This window comes from Saimiri boliviensis, chromosome 19 (assembly GCF_048565385.1).
Source record: "Saimiri boliviensis isolate mSaiBol1 chromosome 19, mSaiBol1.pri, whole genome shotgun sequence".
NCBI lineage: Eukaryota > Metazoa > Chordata > Mammalia > Primates > Cebidae > Saimiri > Saimiri boliviensis.
Genome location: NC_133467.1, coordinates 17,969,643 through 17,990,933, shown reverse-complemented (window position 1 = coordinate 17,990,933; position 21,291 = coordinate 17,969,643). Strand labels below are relative to the sequence as shown.

At 36.5% G+C, this 21,291-nt stretch overlaps 1 protein-coding gene across 1 annotated transcript in view; it reads left to right on the top strand.

Annotated features, from left to right (window-relative positions):
- Window positions 1-21,291, top strand: part of PAPPA2 (pappalysin 2) — a 578,240-nt gene that overhangs the window by 48,429 nt on the left and 508,520 nt on the right. Inside the window, exon 3 of the mRNA XM_074389559.1 lies at window positions 2,521-2,586. The gene's annotated coding sequence lies outside the window, so the exon portion shown is untranslated. The remainder of the gene's footprint in view (window positions 1-2,520; window positions 2,587-21,291) is intronic.

Here is a 21,291-nt window from a genome sequence, read left to right as displayed (position 1 = left end):
CCCTTCACTGATATCTGTGCATCTGGTGGAACAGCTTCCTATTACAATTTTATGGAGTATTTTTTGTAGAGGAAACTTTTTCACGCAGATGTGTTCTACAGTATCAGTTGGGTAGAGTGTTTTGGCTTTGGTGCTAGGTGGGTGCTATAGTGTAGTCTCCATGTGATTTCTTTGTCTGGCTGTAATAAATATCAGTTATATCGGTGAGTGCCTCAGTGTCCTAAGGACTGCAGGTGTTTGTTGTTGTCATCATTAACAATGGTGGGTGCTGAGCAAGTTGATACTTCTGTTCTGGCAGGTGCACATAATGCATGGTGTCTTCACTGGTTATGGTGGGTGGGGTCCCCTTGGTGGTAGACACTACATGTGCTGGTCTTTGGGCCTTGGGGGACACATTCATTGGTTCCCTCAGTCTTGGGGATGGTCTACTTGCTGTGTTGAATCTCTTGTCTTTTTAGGGTACAGGGTGCTTCATAGGCTCATGTGCTATTGTCATGGTTGTACTTCCTGGTGTAGCCAGGGATATGGTGTTGCAGTATTTTGTGTTGGCATGTTAAATTGATGGTGGGCTTCAAGGATGTGGAGATGAGGGACCTGGTGGTCTCCAGTACAGGATGCACTCTAGCTCTGTTCTCAGAATGACACCATGCTGTAGCATTTTGGGTCTTGGCAAGTAGGGGAGATCAAACATGAATTCCTTTTCAAGAACACTGAAGCCATATGGACTCTAGGCAACTTCCTATACTAATTTCAGAGCCTATGAGAACTGGAGGACTCTCCTGTGGCTAGGAATGCAGTAATCCACAGTGGTAATGGGGATCTTCCACTTTCCTTTTCTCAGCAGTAGAGAGTCCCTCCTGGCTCTGAGCCAATCCTGGTTGAATCCTTCATTTTCCTCTCAGTGCTGTCCTCCCCCTGGTTTAGTTTTAAAGTTGATAAAGGAATATCAGTATAGAGCCTCTTCCAGCATCTGCTGACCTTCAAGGGCCTTTAATTTAAAATAATCAGCACGTAGGATATTGCATTTTGGGGGTAAAATTTCCTGAATTTTATGAAGGGTGAAGCTCCTTCATAAGTTTTCAAGTATAATTGATTGCATCTAAAGTAGAGGGGGCAGGGAGAAATTATACAGCAGTTGATATTGGATCTTAGAAGACAAAAGTTTTTCAAAATGGACTAAATTTACTATTATAAAAGTAAATACCCTGAGATGCCTTTGGTTAGAAAGTGTTAATTATTTCTTCTTACTACCTAGCAGGATGGAGTCTCAAAATTAAGACGAGTTTAGTTACAGGAAAGAAAGGAAAGGCCAGTAACATCAGACTAGATAATTCGGACAAACATTCCCACTGGACACTACTAATACATATGTATGTATGATATATATGTATAGAGATATATATTTGTTATGTTATATACATACATATACATATATCTGTAACTGAAGGCATCTAACTAAAGGCATATATATACATATGTGTGTGTGTGTGTATATATATATATACATATTCTCCAAATAAATAAATATATATATGCATATATACATATATAAATGAACAATTCCTGGACTGACATCATGCAGGGCAGTCTGAGAACACTGAAGTTTTACCTTAAGGATATTTGTTTATTTGACGTTAGCAATTGATAAGCCGAGGGGTATTTTGGGTAGTCAAGAGGGCAATAGTCAGAGTCTGGGATCACATGTGTGGGGTTTTCAAATGATCACTTATTTTATTAGCATAAAAACATCTCCATTCTTGCACTTGGATTAAGATGTTCCTAGACTTCAGGAACCCAGCAGAAGAAAATAAAGGTACTTTCAGGAGAAAAATAAAATTATTTGTGGTCTATAATAGTTTCTATAAATATGCTTTCAAATAAGGCATATAACACACAATCAAAGAAAACAAGGGGACAACATAAGTTGAGAAAACCAGAAGAAAAATCAAGAAACATAAAGAAACCCTCAGAGACCTGGAGATTGGAATAATCAGATACAATCTATAAAACAATGATGTTTACTATGTTTATGAACAGAAAGGCCAAACCTGAAAAATTTGCCAGAAAACTAGCAGCTATAAAAGGTGACATTTTGTAATATATTTTACAAATATTTGAAGAGATAATGGCTGAGATTTTTATAGCTGATGAAAGACATCAATACACAGAAATCCAATGAATCTCATGGCAGTTGAATGAAAAGAAAAGTACATCTAGACACTTTACAGAGAAATTGCATTAAAAAAACCAAATAGAAAATCTTTAAAGCAGCTATACAAACAAGACAGACTGTCGTCATAAAAGAAACAGTTGGATTAACAGATAACTCTTAACAACTCTGCAGGCCAGAAAACAATGGAATGACATCTTCAAGGACCTGAAAAACATGACAACTGAAATATAAGCTCTCCAAATAAAAATATCCTTTGGATATAAGAAAACAGTATAGATATAGAAATTTTCAGATCAACAGAAACTGAAACAATCACAATGAAATAAATTTCAATGGATATTTTTTAGGTTGAAGAAAAATTACCCTGGATGGAAGGTCAGAGGTATAGAAAGAAATGGAGAGCAAAGAAATAGGTAAGTTTAAATCAATATGATTTAAAACAATGATAAGACTGTCTATGGCATTTAGAATTCTATCTATCTATCTATCTATCTATCTATCTATCTATCTATCTATCTTAATCTATCTTCTATCTTTATCTGTCTAAGATATTGTGATTTATAATAGCAAATATCCATTTGGTCTTCAACCCTATTTTCTGGCACACAGCTCCCAAAATCCTTGGGATCTCTAACGTGATGTGTCCTCTTGTATGCTAATGAGATGAGTGATGGGTAGGGGCTCCTGGGTGGCCTCTAGATGAGGAGTAATTGCCAGGGAATCCAACCAGCTCACTCCAGGAGGGGAGAGGGAATAAAGGTAGAGTTGATCACCTATAGCCAGTGATTTAATTGATCGTGCCTACAAAGTGAAGCTTTGAAAAAATAAAATACCCGAAGGGCAGAGGTTTAGAGAGCTTTTGGACACATTGGGCTGCTAGAAAGATGATGTACCTGGAAAGAACATGAAAGCTCTGTACGCCTTACCCCATACCTTGCCTTATGCATCTCATCCATCTGTATTCTTTTTGGAATCTGTTGTGGGTGCCACTGGCCGGGGCCAGTATCAAAGTGGTAAAAGAATTTATCAAGATAGATGTAGAGAAAGAAAGAAAGATTTATTAGAGGGAAAATGTGTTGCAAGGAAGCAGTACAGCAGAGAAGGGGAGGTCTGGAAAGAGGCAGGAGCTGGAGGCAAGTTTATTGTAAAGTCATACTAGAGGGGATTTGTGCAGACAAGGTGTGCAGATAAGGTTATGCTAGTGGAGCTACATGTGGAACGAGGTATTTGGGAACAGGATGTTGTGCCAGCAGGTTGTCTGTGATTAGGTGTCTCTCAGAACAATTGTTCTTCCCCACCTCGAGCCCCCCCTCCTTGCTGTTACTTACTTATCTTATTATGACTCCACTGTATCTTCTATAATAAACTAGTAAATGGAAGTAAAGCACTTTTCTGAGTTCTGTGAGATGCTTTAGCAAATGACTGAACCCAAGGAGAAGGTCTTGAAAAACCCTAATTTATAGCTTATCAATCAGGAGTTCCAGAGGCCAGGATTTGTGACTGGGACCAGAACTAGGGCAGTTCTCTTCAGGTAGATAGTATCAGAATTGAACTAAAGTATTGAAAAGACATTAGCTGGTATTGCAAAATTACTTGGTGTAGGGGAAAACCTGTAAATCTTGTCACAGAAGTGTTTTGTGTTGGATATGAACTGCATCTCTCTCTCTCTCTCTCTCTCTGTCTCTCTCTCTCTCTCTCTCTCTCCCCATCCATCTAGAAAAATAAAATACATCACATGAATAAATATGTAAATTAAAATGAGGGTAAATGTAGTAAAGTATTCTTTTTTTTTTTTTTTTTTTTGAGATAGAGTCTTGCCTCCAGACTGGAGTTCAGTCACCTAATCTCGACTCACTGCAACCTCCACCTCCCAGCTTCAAGTGATTCTCCCACCTCAGCCTCCCAGGTAGCTGGGACTACAGGGGTGTGCCACCACACCTGACTAATTTTTGTGTTTTTAGTAGAGGCGGGGTTTCACCATGTTGGTTAGGCTGGTCTTGAACTCCTGACCTAAAGTAATCCACCCACCTTGGCCTCCCAGAGTGCTGGGATTACAGGTGTGAGCCACTGCATCCGGCCAATGTAGTAAAGTATTTTTTCCTTCCTTCCGTCCTTCCTTTTTTTTCCTTCTTTTTTTTGGAGTCTTCTATTAGATATGCATAGTTGTGTCTTATAGTCTCTTCTACCCTTTTGAAATTCCAGTTGGTGCTTCGTGTTCTGTAATTATGAATTTACCTTGATATCCCAGAAGTCATCTCATGACTAACTGTTCAAATAAATTCACCAGCATATTATTTTAGAAATTATTTTAGAAATTATATGTTCTGTTTAATTCTATAGTTTATAGAATTAAAGTGCATTGGCCAAAAGTGCATTGTGAATTTCATCCTTTTGGGTTCACTTCTCTATTGAAATAAACGGTGAGACAGTAAGGGAGACAAAGGCCTGACTCCTGTGGCCATTAAGTGAATTGGTTATGGCTGGAATGTTGCCTCGGGAAGGATGGCTGTTGCTTCAATGATCTGTTATTATGACTAGCTCTGCAGTGGAAGCTTCTGAAGAATTTTAATGTTTTAAAAATCCTATTTCTAAAATGAAAAATCTAATTTGAATTCTAGAATCATAAACCGTTAGAAAAACATCTGGTAAAATATTTAGGGTCTGGTTTCTCCTGCTGCATGACATCTTCCAGGTGGAAATGGAGTGAGAGGCAGTGCATGGAAAGAACATTGATCACACCACTCCTTGAGGAGTGATTTTTTTCCCCGATGTGTTTTCTGCTTTCTGTGCATCTGAAAATAGAGGCTTCCCAAAGGCAAAAACATGTTAAGAAAAGGGTTTATCTCATATTAAGGAAAAAGTTGTGTGTGACTAAAATAAACTTATACTTGTTCTTTGCGTGTGTGTGTGTGTGTGTGTGTGTGTGTGTATGTGTGTGTGTGTGTGCGTATGCTGTAATTCTTAGAGAGACTCTGTAAATTGATCTGATTCCATTGTTTGAACCAGGGAGGAGCAAGTACACTGGCATGTAACCATTACAGATTGAGTATCCTTCATCAGAAATGCTTGGGACCAGAAGTGTCTCGGATTTCAATTTTTTTCTGATTTTGGGATATTTTCATTATACTGGTTGAGCATCCCAAATCCCAAAGTCTGAAATCCTAAATGCTCCAATGAGCATTTCTTTTGAGCGTCATGTTGGTGCTCAAAAAGTTACAAGATTAGAAGCACTTCAAATTTTAGATTTTGAGTTTGTAATGCTCAACCTGATCGATAAGCTAAAGCCTGATGAGGAGGAGATGCTTAAATACCATTTGAAGGCAGATATTTAAGACCCCCTCAGGCATCTCGTTCCTGTCTGAGCTGCTTCTTTGGCTCTATATTGCTCTACCTTGAGCTTGAATTATTTCCTCTTTTCTTTTTAATATTAAAAATTTCATTTGTTTCTTGTATTAAAAGTAGTAATGCTTATGGGGTAGAAAATTATCAACATAAACAATAAGACCTGGGTGCAGGGACTCACACCTATAATCTCAGCACTTTGGGAAGCTGAGGCAGGAGGATTGCTTGAAGCCAGGAGTTTGAGAACAGCCTGGACAACAAAGAGAGACCCCAATCTCTAAAAAAAAATATTGAAAAATTAGTCAGGCATGGTGACACATGACTGTAGTCCTAGCTACTCAGGAGGCTTAGGTAAAAGGATCATTTGAGCCTAGGAGTTAGACACTGCAGTGAGCTATGATGCAGTCTGGGTGACAGAGCAAGACCCTGGGTCAAAAAACAAGCAAACAAAAACAGAGACAAAACTACACAGTAATACAAGGCCCATTATAATGGAGAAATTACACCGAGTTATAGCTTTGTTAACATTTTGAAGTGTTCTTACATGTAAAAAAATTTATGTATATAGACATTACACACACACACACAAACACACCCACACCCACACACACCCCTATATAGAGTATACCAGTGGTTCTTAAACTTGAATGTACATTAAAAATCATTATCAGTGTGCCTTATATAATAAAAATTATTGAAACTCCAATTACTTAGACAATACTTAAAGAATAGTTCTTACCTTAAAAGATTAGTAGTACAAATTTATTTTTAAGCTAAGATTGAAAGTGTATATGCATGTGAATATATTTACGCAATTATTTATCAAATATATATAGCTTTATATCTTGATTTTTACTTAATAAGTTTTTCCATGTCATGAAAAGTCTCAGTGATCATCTATAATGACCATAAAAATTTCTTCTTGTAAAAATATAAACTATTATTTATAGTCCTATTGTTGAACATTAAGATTATTTCTAATAAATACACTATGATAAAGATAACAAGCTAAAGTTTTATACACATTTCTGAATATTTTCTTAGGATAGATCTCTTACGTGTACACTCAGTAGATCAAAAGGGAAAGTGGGCAAAATGAAGATCAAGAAAACAGAAGTTTTCCCAGGAGCTTCATAGCAGATTTCCACTTACATCTCATTAATCAGAACAGTGTCGCATGTCACATGGCCACTCTTGACTAGAAGGCAGGAAGAGAGAAGTTGGGTCAGTTAACAAATAAAGTCTATCCCTATGGCTACAGAACATTTTTAGACACCCTTTTTCCTCTTTCTTTGAATACAGTCAACTCTTCCCCAAGTTCGTCAACCTGCAAATCTCATGCTATTACTGCTTCTAGCTTGAAAACCTGGATCTTTGAGTGATAAACAATTGTCTCCATCCAGTCCAGATATGGTTGCCTAGGGATCAGCAGGTTATAAGCTAAAGCAGTATTTGAGAATAATTTGCATTCATCTGAATCAGCTCAGAGTTTGTTAAAAACAGATTGCTGAGCCCCATCCAGTATTTCTGATTCAGTAGGTCTGAAGTCAGGCCCATGAGTTTTATATTTCTAACAAGTGTTGGGTGATGCTACAGGCCTAGAGATTACACATATTATAAACATAGTACATAGCCATAGTACAATATCATAATCAGAGAATTGACATTAATAGAATACATTTACCTTATTCAGATTTTGCCAGTTTTACATGCACTTATTGCATATGTCTGTATTTAGTTCTATGTAATTTTATTACATGTGTAGATTTGTGTAATTACCACCCACAGTCAAGATACAAAGTAGTTCCATCATAAGAATCCTTTCTGATATCCTTTTATAAACACCTTCACCTCCCTCCGTCTCATCTCCAACACCTAGCAACTACTACTCTGTTCTCTATTGCATAATTTTGTCATTTCAGGAATGCTACATAAATGAATCATACTGTATCTAACCTTTGAAGATTTTTTTATTTTTCACTCAACAAAATCCCCTTCAGATCCATCTAAATTGTTGTATGTATCAGTAGTTTGTTTCTTTTTTTGCTCAATAATAATCTATATATTATTATTACTTTTATTTTTGAGACGGAGTCTTGCTTTGTTGCCCAGGCTGGAGTGCAGTGGCATCATCTCGGTTCACTGCAACCTCTGCCTCCTGGGTTTAAGCGATTCTTCTGCCTCCAGCCTCCCAAGTAGCTGGAATTACAGGGTTGCATCACCACACCTAGCTAATTTTTGTATTTTTAGTAGAGATGGAGTTTCACCATGTTGGCTTGAACTCCTGACCTCAAGTGATACACCCACCTCAGCCGCCCAAAGTGCTGGGATTACAGGCCTATATATTATTGTTATGATTTTAACATTTAATATTTTGCAGGACACTTTGGGTTGTTTCCAGTTTTTACCTATCACAAATAAAGTTGTAATAAATATGCATATGTGGTTTTATTCTTAAATATAACTTTACATTTCTTTAGGTTACATGGCTGAGAGTGCAGTTGCTGAGTGCATGGTAATTGCATATTTATTTATAAGACATTAACAGAGTATCCCACCCCCTCAGGCTCTATCTTGCCCCTTGGGGCACCTGGTAGATGATGGAGTTGGACATCCAGTAGCACTGCCAGGCATAGCACTGCTGGTAGCAAGGTGATTGGAGAATCCCCAACCTTGGTTGCATGAGATCTGCTTTCCCTCCATGGATGGCAGCCGTGGGTTTTCCTACATTTGTATGTTATAGTTGTTTAGGAATGTTTTGCCTTGAATACAAATCCATAGTTGTTCCGAGGTGACTGTAATCAATGAGGACTAAAAACAGATAAAATGATATCTTACCCATTAATTCAAGGACTGTGCTGAATAAGAACTTGTGGATATTAGGTGTACTTACTGTTAGAAGAATTTTTGCCTGAGACACTGTCATCAGTCAGATCACGAATGTGAAAAACTGGAAATCCAAAAGTCTCCTATGGCTGCATTTCAGAAACTTGTTAAAGATATTATTGATTCCAAGTCAGGAGAAACAGTAAGTGAACAACAGAAAGATGCAAAAAATAGTGAAACAGCTGCAAGGTTGCATTGATAAAATTAAAGTTGCATGCTGATGGGGATGAGTCATTGGCATAGTATGTCTCATGTAAGCAATATATAGCTGGACTTTGTTTTTTTTTTAAATATAGTTTGATAGTATCTCTTTTATAAATAGAAAGAATTTTACTTTCAGGTTTTTAATGTAAAGGGAGCAAAGAGGAGAGAAAACCAGTGGTTCTTTTGCCACCCACGGAGCATTGGAAAGATCATAACTTTCAAGGTGCTCTAGTTAGTCTTAGAAATAATAACAAATTAACAGCTAAGAAATTAATGTTATGGTTATGTCATATTACTTCAGGAGAAGGCTTGCCCATAGATCATATTTGGAAACCTGGATTGCTTAAGAGGATTGTCCTTTATATAATGTTGGAAATATTATCTTGGAATATCTTAATAATGAAGAAAAATATTTTTTAGAAATAATGATTCTTACTTGGGATAGTGATTTTAGGACACAGAAATCACAAGGAAACGTCTATGTACACCAACTTAAAAAATAAAATAAAAATCAAAACATTCTATGTATATAATTGTCAATTTTTTATTACAAATACTATTTTTCATTTTTAAAAGTTGCTTTAAACTTATTTCTATTGTGTCATATTTTATATGATGTTTTCTATTAAGTTTTAAAGTTTAACTATGACCTGATAATTATTAGCAAATTTTTGTATGTCATTATTTTTTATTAGGTTATGCTGTAGTAACAACAACAAAGGTTTTATATTTCCCAGTTGGTTAATGTCAGCTGTTGATAGTTCCATGTCATCTTCACTCCAGGATTGAAGCTGAAGGAACAACCCCTTTTTAGGACATCGTCTCTCTTATTTACAGAGGAATAAGGAGATGACAGGCATTTCAGCTGGCTCTTAGAAGATACATGCATCATTGTTGTTTTAAGCAAGTCACATGGTCAAGCCTAGCATCGTGGCTCAGGAAAGCATAGCCTTGTTGAGAAAGCCAGCTGGACAGAACTACCCACCCCGCCAGAATGAAGAGGAAGTAAAAGCAGGGAAACAGCCCATACGGCAGGACAGGTCCCTCCTGCACAAAGCCCAGCAGGCTAAAAAACCCTCACTCTAGAGTTTTGCACCAAGAACATCAGTTAGAGAGCAACCAGGAATGATCAAGCTTGGCTAGGGGAAGAGAAGCCACCATTGCAGAAGCCAGCCCAATTTTCCTGGTAAATAAAAGACACAGCAGCTCCACTGAATCCGTGGTAGCCCAGCAGTGCCTCTGCAGGCAGACAAAGGAAAGGCCACCTCCCCAAGAAGCTACCTGAGATCAAAACTATATAAATCAAACGAGATGGGAAGAAACCAGTGCGAGAAGAATGAAACCACCAAAAACCACAACACCTCTCTCCCACCATGAGATCACAACTCCTTACCAGCAAGGAAACAAAGCCAGATGGAGAAAGAATTTGACAAATTGACAGAAGCAGGCTTCAGAAAGTGGATAATAACAAACTACTCTGAATTAAAGGAACGTGTTCTATCCCAATGCAAAGAAACTAAAAACCTTGAAAAAATGTTAGAAGAAATGCTAACGAGAATATCTAGCTTAGAGAAGAACATAAACGACTTGATGGACCTGAAAAACACAGCACAAGAACTTCATCAAGCATACACAAGTTTCAATAGCTGAATACATCAAGTAGAAGAAAGGATATCAGAGATTGAAGATCAACTCAATGAAATAAAATGAGAAGGCAAGAAAAGAGAACAAAGAGTGAAAAGAAATGAACCTCCAATAAATATGGGAATATGTGAAAAGACCTAATCTACACTTGATTGGTGTACCAGAAAATGACGGGGAGAATGAATCCAAGCTGGAAAACACTCTTCAGGATATTATCCAGAAGAACTTCCCCAACCTAGCAAGGCAGGCCAACATTCAAATACAGGAAATACAGAGAATATCACAATGATACTTCTCTATAAGAACAACTCCAAGGCACATAATCATCAGATTCACCAGGGTTGAAATGAAGGAAAAAATACTAAGGGCAGGCAGAGAGAAAGGTCGGGTCATCCACAGAGGGAAGCACATCAGACTCACAGCAGATCTCTTGGCAGAAACCATACAAGCCAGAAGAGAGTGGGGGGCCAATATTCAACATCCTTAAAGAAAAGAACTTTCAACAAAGAATTTCATATCCAGCCAAACTAAGCATCATAAGTGAAGGAGAAATAAAATCCTTTACGGACAAGCAATTGCTGAGAGATTTTGTCACTACCAGAGCTGCCCTACAGGAGCTCCTGAAGGAAGCACTAAACACACAAAGGAAAAACCAATACCAGCCATTGTAAAGAAAGAACCAAATGGTAAAGACCAACAATGCAATGAAGAAATTACACCAACCAAAGTGCAAAACAACCAACCAGTAACAAAGTCGCAGGATTAAATTCACACATAACAATATTAACATTAAATGTAAATGGACTAAATGCCCCAATAAAAAGACACAGACTGGCAAATTGGATAAAAAGTCAAGAACCATTGGTGTGCTGTATTCAGGAGACCCATCTCACATGCAAAGACACACATAGACTCAAAATAAAGGGATGGGAGAAGATTTACCAAACAAATGTAGAGAGAAAAAAAAAAAAGCAGGGGTGGCAATCCTAGTCTCTGATAAAATGGACTTTAAACCAACAAAAATCAAAAGAGACAAAGAAGGACATTACATAATGGTAAAAGTATCAATGCAACAAGAAGAGCTAAGTATTCTAAATATATATGCACCCAATATAGGAGCACCAAGATACATAAAGCAAGTCTCTAATAACCTACAAAGAGACTTAGACACCCACACAATAATAGTGGGAGACTTTAACAGTCCACTGTCAATATTAGACATCAATGAGACAGAAAATGAACAAGGAAATCCAGGACTTGAATGCAGATCTTGACCAAGTGAACTTAATAGTCATTTACAGAACTCTTCACCCCAAGTCCAAGGAATATACATTCTTCTCAGCACCACATCACACTTACTCTAAAATCAACCACAAAATTGGAAGTAAATCACACCTCAGCAAATGTAAAAGAACGGAAATTATAGCAAACAGTCTCTCAGACCACAGTGCAATCAAATTAGAGCTCAGGATTAAGAAACTAACTCAAAACTGCACAACTTCATGGAAAATGAACAACTGGCTCCTGAATGTTGACTGGATAAACAGTGAAATGAAGGCAGAAATAAAGATATTCTTCAAAACCAACGAAGACACAACATACCAGAATCTCTGGGACACATTTAAAGCAGTGTCTAGAGGGAAATTCATAGCAATAAATGCCCACATGAGGAGCAAGGAAAGGTCTAAAATCGACACCCTATCATCAAAATTGAAAGAGTTAGAGGAGCAAGATGAAAGAAACTGAAAAGCTAGCAGAAGACAAGAAATAACTAAGATCAGAGCAGAACTGAAGGAGATAGAGACACAAAAAAACCTTGAAAAAATCAACAAATCCAGGAGCTGGTTTTTTGAAAAGGTCAACAAAATAGACCACTAGCCAGCCTAATTAGGAAGAAAAGAGAGGAGAATCAAATAGATGCAATAAAAAGTTATAAAGGAGACATCACCACCTATTCCACAGAAATACAAACTACCATCAGAGATCAGAGATCAGTACAAACAACACTATGCACAAAAAACAGTAAATCTGGAAGAAATAGATAAATTTTCTGGACACTTGCACTGTCCCAAGACTAACCCAGGAAGAAGTTAAAACCCTGAATAGACCAATAACAAGGGCCAAAGTTGAGACAGCAATTAATAGCGTACCAACTAATAAAAGCCCAGGTCCAGACAGGTTTACAGCCAAATTCTACCAGACATACTAAGAGGAACTGGTACCGTTCCTTCTGACACTATTCCAAACAATACAAAAAGAGGGAATCCTCCCCAACTCATTTTATGAGTCCAACATCATCCTAATACCCAAACTGGGCAGAGACACAACAAAAAAAGAAAACTTCAGGCCAGTATCCATCATGAGCATCTATGCAAAAATCTTCAATAAAATACTGGCAAACAGAATGCAACAACGAATGAAAAAGCTTATTGATAATGATCAAGTAGGCTTCCCTGCGGATGCAAAGCTGGTTCAACATATGCAAGTCTATAAACGTAATCCATCACATAAACAGAATGAAAGACAAAAACCATATGATTATCTCAATACATGCAGAGAAGGCCTTTGACAGATTCAACAGCCCTTTATGCTAAAAACTCTCAATAAACTAGGTATCGATGGAACATATCACAAAATAATAAAAGTTATTTATGACAAACCCACAGCCAATATCATACTGAACAGGCAAAAATTGGAAGCATTCCCTTTGAATTCTGGCACAAGACAAGGATGCCCTCTCTCACCACTCCTCTTCAATATAGTATTGGAAGCTCTAGCCAGAGCAATCAGGCAAGAAAAAGAAATAAAGCATATTCAATTAGGAAAAGAGGAAGCCAAAGAGAAGAAAATACCTAGGAATACAACTAACAAAGGATATAAGGGACCTCTTGATGGAGAACTACAAACTACTGCTCAAGGAAATAAGGGAGGAGACAAACAGGTGGAAAAATATTCCATGATCATTGTTGGGAAGAATCAATATCGTGAAAATAGCCATACTGCCCAAAGTAATTTATAGATTCAACGCCATCCCCATCATACTAACAATGACCTTCCTCACAGAACTGGAAAAAACCACTTCAAACCTCATATGGAACCAAAAGAGAGCCTGCAAAGCCAAAACAATCCTAAGCAAAAAGAACAAAGCTGGAGGCATCATGTCACCTGACTTCAAACTATACTGCAAGGCTACAGTTATCAAAATAGCATGGTACTGGTACCAAAAACAGAGACATAGACCAATGGAACAGAACAGAGTCCTCAGAAGCAACACCACACATCTACAATCATCTGATCTTTGACAAACCTGACAAAAACAAGCAATGGGAGAAGGATTCCCTGTTTAATAAATGGTGTTGGGAAAACTGGCTAGCCATGTGCAGAAAGCAGAAACTGGACCCTTTCCTGACACCTTACACTAAAATTAACTCCAGATGGATTAAAGATCCAAACATAAGACCTAACACTATAAAAACCCTGGAAGAAAACCTAGGTAAAATCATTCAGGACATGGGCATAGGCAAGGACTTCATGACTGAAACACCAAAAGCATTGGCAACAAAAGCCAAAATGGACAAAAGGGATCTAATTAAACTCCAGAGCTTCTGCATAGCAAAGGAAACAATCATCAGAGTGAACAGGTAACCAACAGAATGGTAAAAAATGTTTGCAATCTACCCATCCGACAAAGGAATAATATCCAGAATCTACAAAAACTAAAACAGATTTACAAGAAAACAAACAAACGCATTCAAAAGTGGGCGAAGGACATGAACAGACACTTTTCAGAAGAAGACATATATGAGGCCAACAAACATATGAAAAAATGCTCATCATCACTGGTCATTAGAGAAATGCAAATCAAAACCATGCTGATACCATCTCATGCTAGTTAGAATGGTGATAATTAAAAAATCTGGAGACAGATGCTGGAGAGGATGTGGAGACATAAGAACACTTTTACACTGTTGGTGGGAGTGCAAATTAGTGCAACCATTATGGAAGACAGTATGGTGATTCCTCAAGGACCTAGAAATAGAAATACCATTTGACCCAGGAGTCCCATTACTGAGTATATACCGAAAGAATTTTGAATTGTTCTGTTATAAAGACACATGCACACATATGTTCATTGCAGCACTGTTCACAATAGCAAAGACCTGTAACCAACCCAAATGTCCATCAGTTATAGACTGGATAAAGAATATGTGGCACATATACACTTATAGGCAGGTGTTGAACAATTAGTACACTTGGGCACAGGGAAGGGAGCATCACATACTGTGGTCAATTGAGTGGGGGCTAGGGGAGGGACAGTGGGGGCTGGGTAGGGTGGGGAGGGATAATGAGGGGAGAAATACCATATATTGGTGATGGGAGGATGAAGGCAGCAAACCACCTTGCCATGTATATACCTATGCAACAATCCTGCATGATCTGCACATGTACCCCAGAACCTAAAGCACAATAAAAAAAAAAGAAAATATAGCCTTGTTGTCTACCTACATCATGATGTATTATTGATGTGTGTACATAGATTGTCAAAACTTAAAGATCATTTCATTCCGTCTTCTAAGTTTTTGGAATAGACATCTCAGTCCTAGGGAGGAAAAGGATTTTCTTCATGTCACTTAATTGTATTGGGTCATATTTTTGATAAAGACCTCCTTCCAGTAGCATTCATCTCTTTGTATGAATGTATTAGAAATGAGAAGAAAGATGGGATAGTTCATATCTATGTCTATATCTATGTCTATATCTATATAGCTATCTATATATATAGATATCTATCTATATAGCTGTCTATATAGATATCTATATAGCTATCTGTATATATCTATATATCTATCTATATATATATATATATACAAAAATGTACTTTTGGCATGTGTTTTGCTTTAGGATATCTATATCTATATATAGATATATATATATGTATCTATATTTATATCTATATCTATCTATATATATAGATATCCTAAAGCAAAACACATGCCAAAAGTACATGTTTGACAATCAATTCAAATTAATGCTCCTGACTGATGTTTTCCATCTATATCCAACCAAGTACTGCTATATAGAAGGAATATATTTTATTTCTATTTGTTCTTTGTCCCTTTTCTATCCTAATTGTCATTAACATGTAGAGTGGTTTTAGGTTTAATTAAATGAATAAACTAAAAAAAAAGAGAAACTGATAAACTTTTTACGTCCTCACTATGTATTAGTGAACCAGTTTTTTTATATCCTGACCAACATTTGGTGTTGTCACTATTTAATATTTTAATTTTTATGATCAAATATATATATTATACTTTTGTACCTTTGATATTCATTGTATAAATGGCTAGAGATGTTGAACATTTTTGTGTGTGGTTATTTGACACTTGTATATTTTTTTCATAGAAATATCTATTCAAGTGTTCAGCTCCAAATCTATGTCCCCAGGTAAAAAATTGGATTGTCATTTTGTTGTTGAATCGTAAGAGTTTTAAAAAATATATTCTGGATACTAGACCCTTATCAGACATATTATTTGCAAATATTTCCTCCCATTCTTGGTTTGTCTTTTCACTCTCTCAATAGCATCCTTTGAGACACATACTTTTAAATTTTGATAAAATCCAATATATTTATTTTTTCTTTTGTTGTTCATACATTTAGCACATATCTACAAAACCATTGCTAGGTCCAAGGTCATAAAAGTTGATCCCTGTAATTTCTTCTGAAGATTTTAGTTTTAGCTCTCATTCTTAGGTCTTTCATTCTTCATATGGCATCTTTGGATGCTGGTGTGTTTGTGTCTCTAAAAAAATTTTTGGCTGAATGTGGAGGCTCATGCCTGTAATACCAACAAAAATGTTGGAGGCTGAGGCAGGAGGACTGCTTAAACCCAGAAGTTTGAGACTAGCTTGGGCAACAGCGTGAGACCCTGTCACTCAATAAAAAATTTAGAAGTCAGCCAGGTGTGATGATGCACACCTGTAGCCCCAGCTACTTGGGAGACTGAAGTGGGAGGGTTGCTTGAGCTCAGGAGGTTGAAGCAGCAGTGAGCCATGAATGTGCCACTGCACTCCACTCTGGCAACAGAGTAAGATCTTATCTCAAGAAAAAAAAAATTAGTTGTGGAAAAATACACATAACCTAAAATTTAGCAAATTAGCCTTTATAAGCATACAGTTCAGTAGCATCAAATATATCCATACTGTTACGCAACCAATCCCCAAAACTTTTCATTTTGCAAAACAAAACTCTATGCATATATGCACCAACATTTGTTATTTTCTGTTTTTTAAAAAAATAGTAGCCTAGGATATGAGACAGTGTATCACTGTGGTTTTGATTTATATTTGCTCAATGATTGGTAATGCTGAGCATATTTTCATGTGCTTGTTAGAAATTTATATATCTTCTAGCCGGGCGCGGTGGCTCAAGCCTGTAATCCCAGCACTTTGGGAGGCCGAGGCGGGTGGATCACGAGGTCGAGAGATCGAGACCAACCCCGTCAACAGGGTGAAACCCCGTCTCTACTAAAAATACAAAAAATTAGCCAGGCATGGTGGCACGTGCCTGTAATCCCAGCTACTCGGGAGACTGAGGCAGGAGAATTGCCTGAACCCAGGAGGTGGAGGTTGCAGTGAGCCGAGATCGCGCCATTGCACTCCAGCCTGGGTAACAAGAGCAAAACTCCGTCTCAAAAAAAAAAAAAAAAAAAAAAAAAAAAAAAAAAAGAAATTTATATATCTTCTTTGAAGAGATGTTTATTCAAGTCCTTTGCCCATTTTAAAATCAAGGTTTTCTTTCTTTTTCATTTTTTTGCTGTTGGAGTTGTAGGAATTCTTAATTTATTGTGGCTATTAACCCCTTATCAGAGATATGATTTGCAAGTATTTTCTCCCATTTTACCAGTGGCCTTTTCATTCTGTTGGCTATGTCCTTTGATGTACAGAAGTTTTTAATTTTTATGTAGCAAATTTATTAATTTTTGTTTTTATTGCCTTTTCTTTTGGTGTGATACCCAAGAAATCGTTGCCAAATCCAATGTCATGAAGCTTTTCTTCTTTGATTTCTCCCAAGAGATTTATAGTTTTGGCTATTATTTGTGGATCTTTGATTCATCATATTCTATCTTTGATGTGTTGAACTCTGTGAAAGCATCACTTTAAAAAAATTCAGACAAGAAATTCGGCAAGCAACTTTGAGGCTTTATTGGGTTGAAGTTTAACTTGCAAAGTCATTTGTAAAGGACTGACAACTTCACATATTCCAACTTCACATATAGTAAATTATTATGTAGCTTCACTTATTTGTAGGTTCTTTTATGTAACTGATTAAATATTTGAAATTCTCTTTCTATGAGAAAATTAAGCTTTGCATATTTTATTCACAATTCTTAGGTACATTGCTCCTGTAAAAACTACATGTCCCTATTAGGATTTTTTCAGTTTATTGCTGGCTTTCAGGAAAACTAGGTTTAAAAAAATTTGTATTGTATATTACTTGAATGAGCTGTCTCATTAGATATAATAGTCATAATTTTTTCCAATGGTTTCTATAGAATTGTCTATTTGGAAGAAAATATAGTCATATCTATTTCCAGATGATGTTTGTCTACTAGTATAAACTTAGTGCATCATGTTAAAATACTTGGAGAGTCAGTAAGATGGTTATTTTAAGGTAATTAGCTCTACATTAAACATAGGCTGTTTTCCTTTAAAGATTAAAAACTGTATTTAAAAAAATCCCCTAAGTTACAGGGAAACATATAATAATTACAATTGAAATAGTCTATTCCATTAATTTTATCTCATTTTTCTTTCTTGCACTACTAAGTAAAGTTACTAATAGTTTTTTGTTTTTGTTGTTGTTGTTAGTTTTAAGAGATGAGGTCCCGTTACGTTGTCCAGGTTGATCTTGAACTCCTTGGCTCAAGCAATCCACCTGCCTTGACCTCCCAAAGTTTTGCAATTACAGGCATGGAGAGCATAAATTTTGAAAACGGAAACCTGACATTTACTAACCATGTAACTTTTGGCAATTAAACCCTGTAAGGCTCAGTTTCTGCATCTAGAAAGTGTTATAATAGTCCCTACCTCATGAGGTTGTTATAATTAAGTGAAATAATCCATGTGAAATTCTTAGTGTAGTGATGATACATAAGGAGCATTAAATATAGTCATTATTGTTAATTTCTTGGGCAAGAAGTATAGAGCAATATTATATGATGATGTTATAGCAGGCAATCCTTTAATCTCTATAACTTTAAAGTCGATATTGTTAGTGATTTAACATTAAACGTGATCATTACCAGAGGTAGATTTACCTTGAAAGAAGCCCCAGATTCAGTCTTATACTTAAGCATATCCCTCCCAAAGCCCTGAGTAATGTGTTCATATGATAATATATTTTTGTAAAATTTGCAAAAGTAAGATATTTAAACATAAATGGCTAAGATAACCACTATTTCTTTCCATGCTGGCTTCCCCACCATCATATTTCCACTGCTGCCAATTGGCATTGGAGTTACTATGGTATAACAGTTATTTATTGCTATGTAAAAAAATCCCCCAGACATTAAACAACAATCATTTATTAGTTCACAGTTCTGTGGGTGGGCAATTTTGGCTGGCCTTTGATGGATGGTTCTATTGCTGGTCTCTCTTGGCCTTATTTATGTGGCTGCAGCCAGATAGTGGGATGCAAGGGGGATTGTAGAGTTCCTGATGCCTTCACTAACATGTTGGGGGTCACAGGGAAACTGGGCTTCATGTCTCTAGCATCTAGTAGGCTATCATGAACTTCTTCACATGGAAACTATGTTTCTTTTGCCAATACCACACTGTCTTGATTTGCTATAATTTTGAGTCCTCCAACTTTCTTTTCAGAGTTGTTTTGGCAATTCTAGTTCCTTTGCTTTCCATGCAAATTTTGAAATAATCTTATCAATATCTGTCAAAAAAGCTCACTTGGAAATCTACTGGGATTGTACTGTATCTCTACATTAAATTGAGGAGAATCGATATGTTAGCAATTCAGTCTTTGAGTTCATAATGTGGTATGTTTTTCTATTTATTTAAATTTTTAAATTTCTTTTATTGGTGATTTGTAGCTTTTGGCATATAGTACATGTTCATATTTTATTAGATTAATTCCAAAGTATTCCACTGTTTTGTGATATGGTAATTTATATTTTTATCAATTTGAAGATTTAAATGTTCATTACTAATATATAGAAATATAATTGACTTTAGTATATTCACTTTGGTATGGCTTGGCTGTGTTCCCACCCAGATCTCATCTTCAATTCCCATATGTTGTGGGAGAGGCCCCATGGAAGGTAATTGAATCATGTGGGCAGGTCTTTCCTGTGCTGTTCTCATAATAGTGAGTAAGTCTCATGAGATCTGATGGTTTTCAAAAGAGAAGTTCCCCTGCACAAGCTCTCTTTTTGCCTACTGTCATCCACACAAGACATGACTTGATCCTCTTTGCCTTCCACCATGATTGGGAGGCCTCCACAGCCATGTGGAACTGTACGTTCAATAAACCTTTCTTTTGTGAATTGCCCAGTTATGGGTCTGTCTTTATGAGCAGCGTGAAAACAGAGTAATACACACTTTGAACCTACAACCTTGTAAAATTCACTTACTAGTTTTAAGAGATGTTTTATAGATTCTTTGAAACTTTCTACATGCACAATGATGTCATATGCAAATAGAGATTTTTGTTTTTTTCTTTTCAATCTGTATTCCTTTTCATTATTGTTTCTTGCCTTATTGTACTTGTCAGGATTTCCAGTATGGTGCTGTATAACCATGTTGAGGAATGACATTTCGCTAGTTTCCTGATCTTCAGAGAAAGCATTCAGTATCTCACCATTTAGCATAATGTTGAATAGGAATGGTGAGAGAGTGGTAGGTGCTGATACCCTTTGTTAACTTAGGAAGGTTCACCTATATTCTTAGTTTGCTGAGAGTATTTTTCTTTTAAATCATGAATGGATGTTGAATTTTGTTGAGTGCTTTTTTTATTCAATAAAATGATCATGTAATTTTTCTTATTTATTCTGTTAATATGGTGTAGTAGACCATTTTTGCACTGCTATAAAGAAATACCTGAGACTTGGTAATTTATAAGGAAAGAGACTTTATTGTCTCAGAGTTCTGCAAGCTGTTCAGGAAGCATAGTGGCATCTGCTTGTGGGTAGTCCTCAGGAAGCTCCAATCATGGTAGAAGGCAGAAGAGGAGCAAGCACATCACATGGTGAAAACAGGAGCAGGAGAAATGGGTAGGGGGAGGTGCCGCACGCTTTTCAGTGACCATATCTTATAAAAACTCACTATGGTGAAGATAGCACCAAGCTGTAAGAAATCTGCCACCATGACCAAATACCTCTCAACATGTCCTACCTCTAGCATGGGGGATTATAATTCAACATGACATTTGGGCAGGAGCAGATGTCTAGACTATGCCATATGGTGATTACATTGATTGTTATTTGAATGTTGCAATAGTCTGAATTTCTAGGATGAACACTGCTTGATTGGGAAATGCTATTTTCATATATTTAGGGATTAAATTTGCTGATTCTAGTTTCTGTAAAATATCTGTAAAAACGATTTCTGTGAAATACTTTCCTTACTATCTTTAGATATAGATTGTATTTTGGCATTGTGTTTTGAATTTTCTTACATTTCTCTTATTTTAGTCATCTCTTTTTACCTGTGCCTTTATTTCAATTTATTTTTTCTTTCTAGCTTTATCACCTGCTTTATAAAGACCATATCCACTAGCTTGTCTTGGAAGATGCTAATTTAATTCCTTTTCTTAAATTAAAATTTTTATTTTATTGTGAATAGGTTGAAGTGTACAATCACTAGAAGTCATTCGTCTTACATCTAGCTACTAGACTGGCATTACATCTTTTCTGGTTTTGGCAATTGGGTTCTTTGATTTACTAGAACAAAGATGCATTTCTTTTCTGGTATAGTATCATGTGGAAAAATTTTCTCTCTGAATAAAATAATTCTGATTTTCTTCTT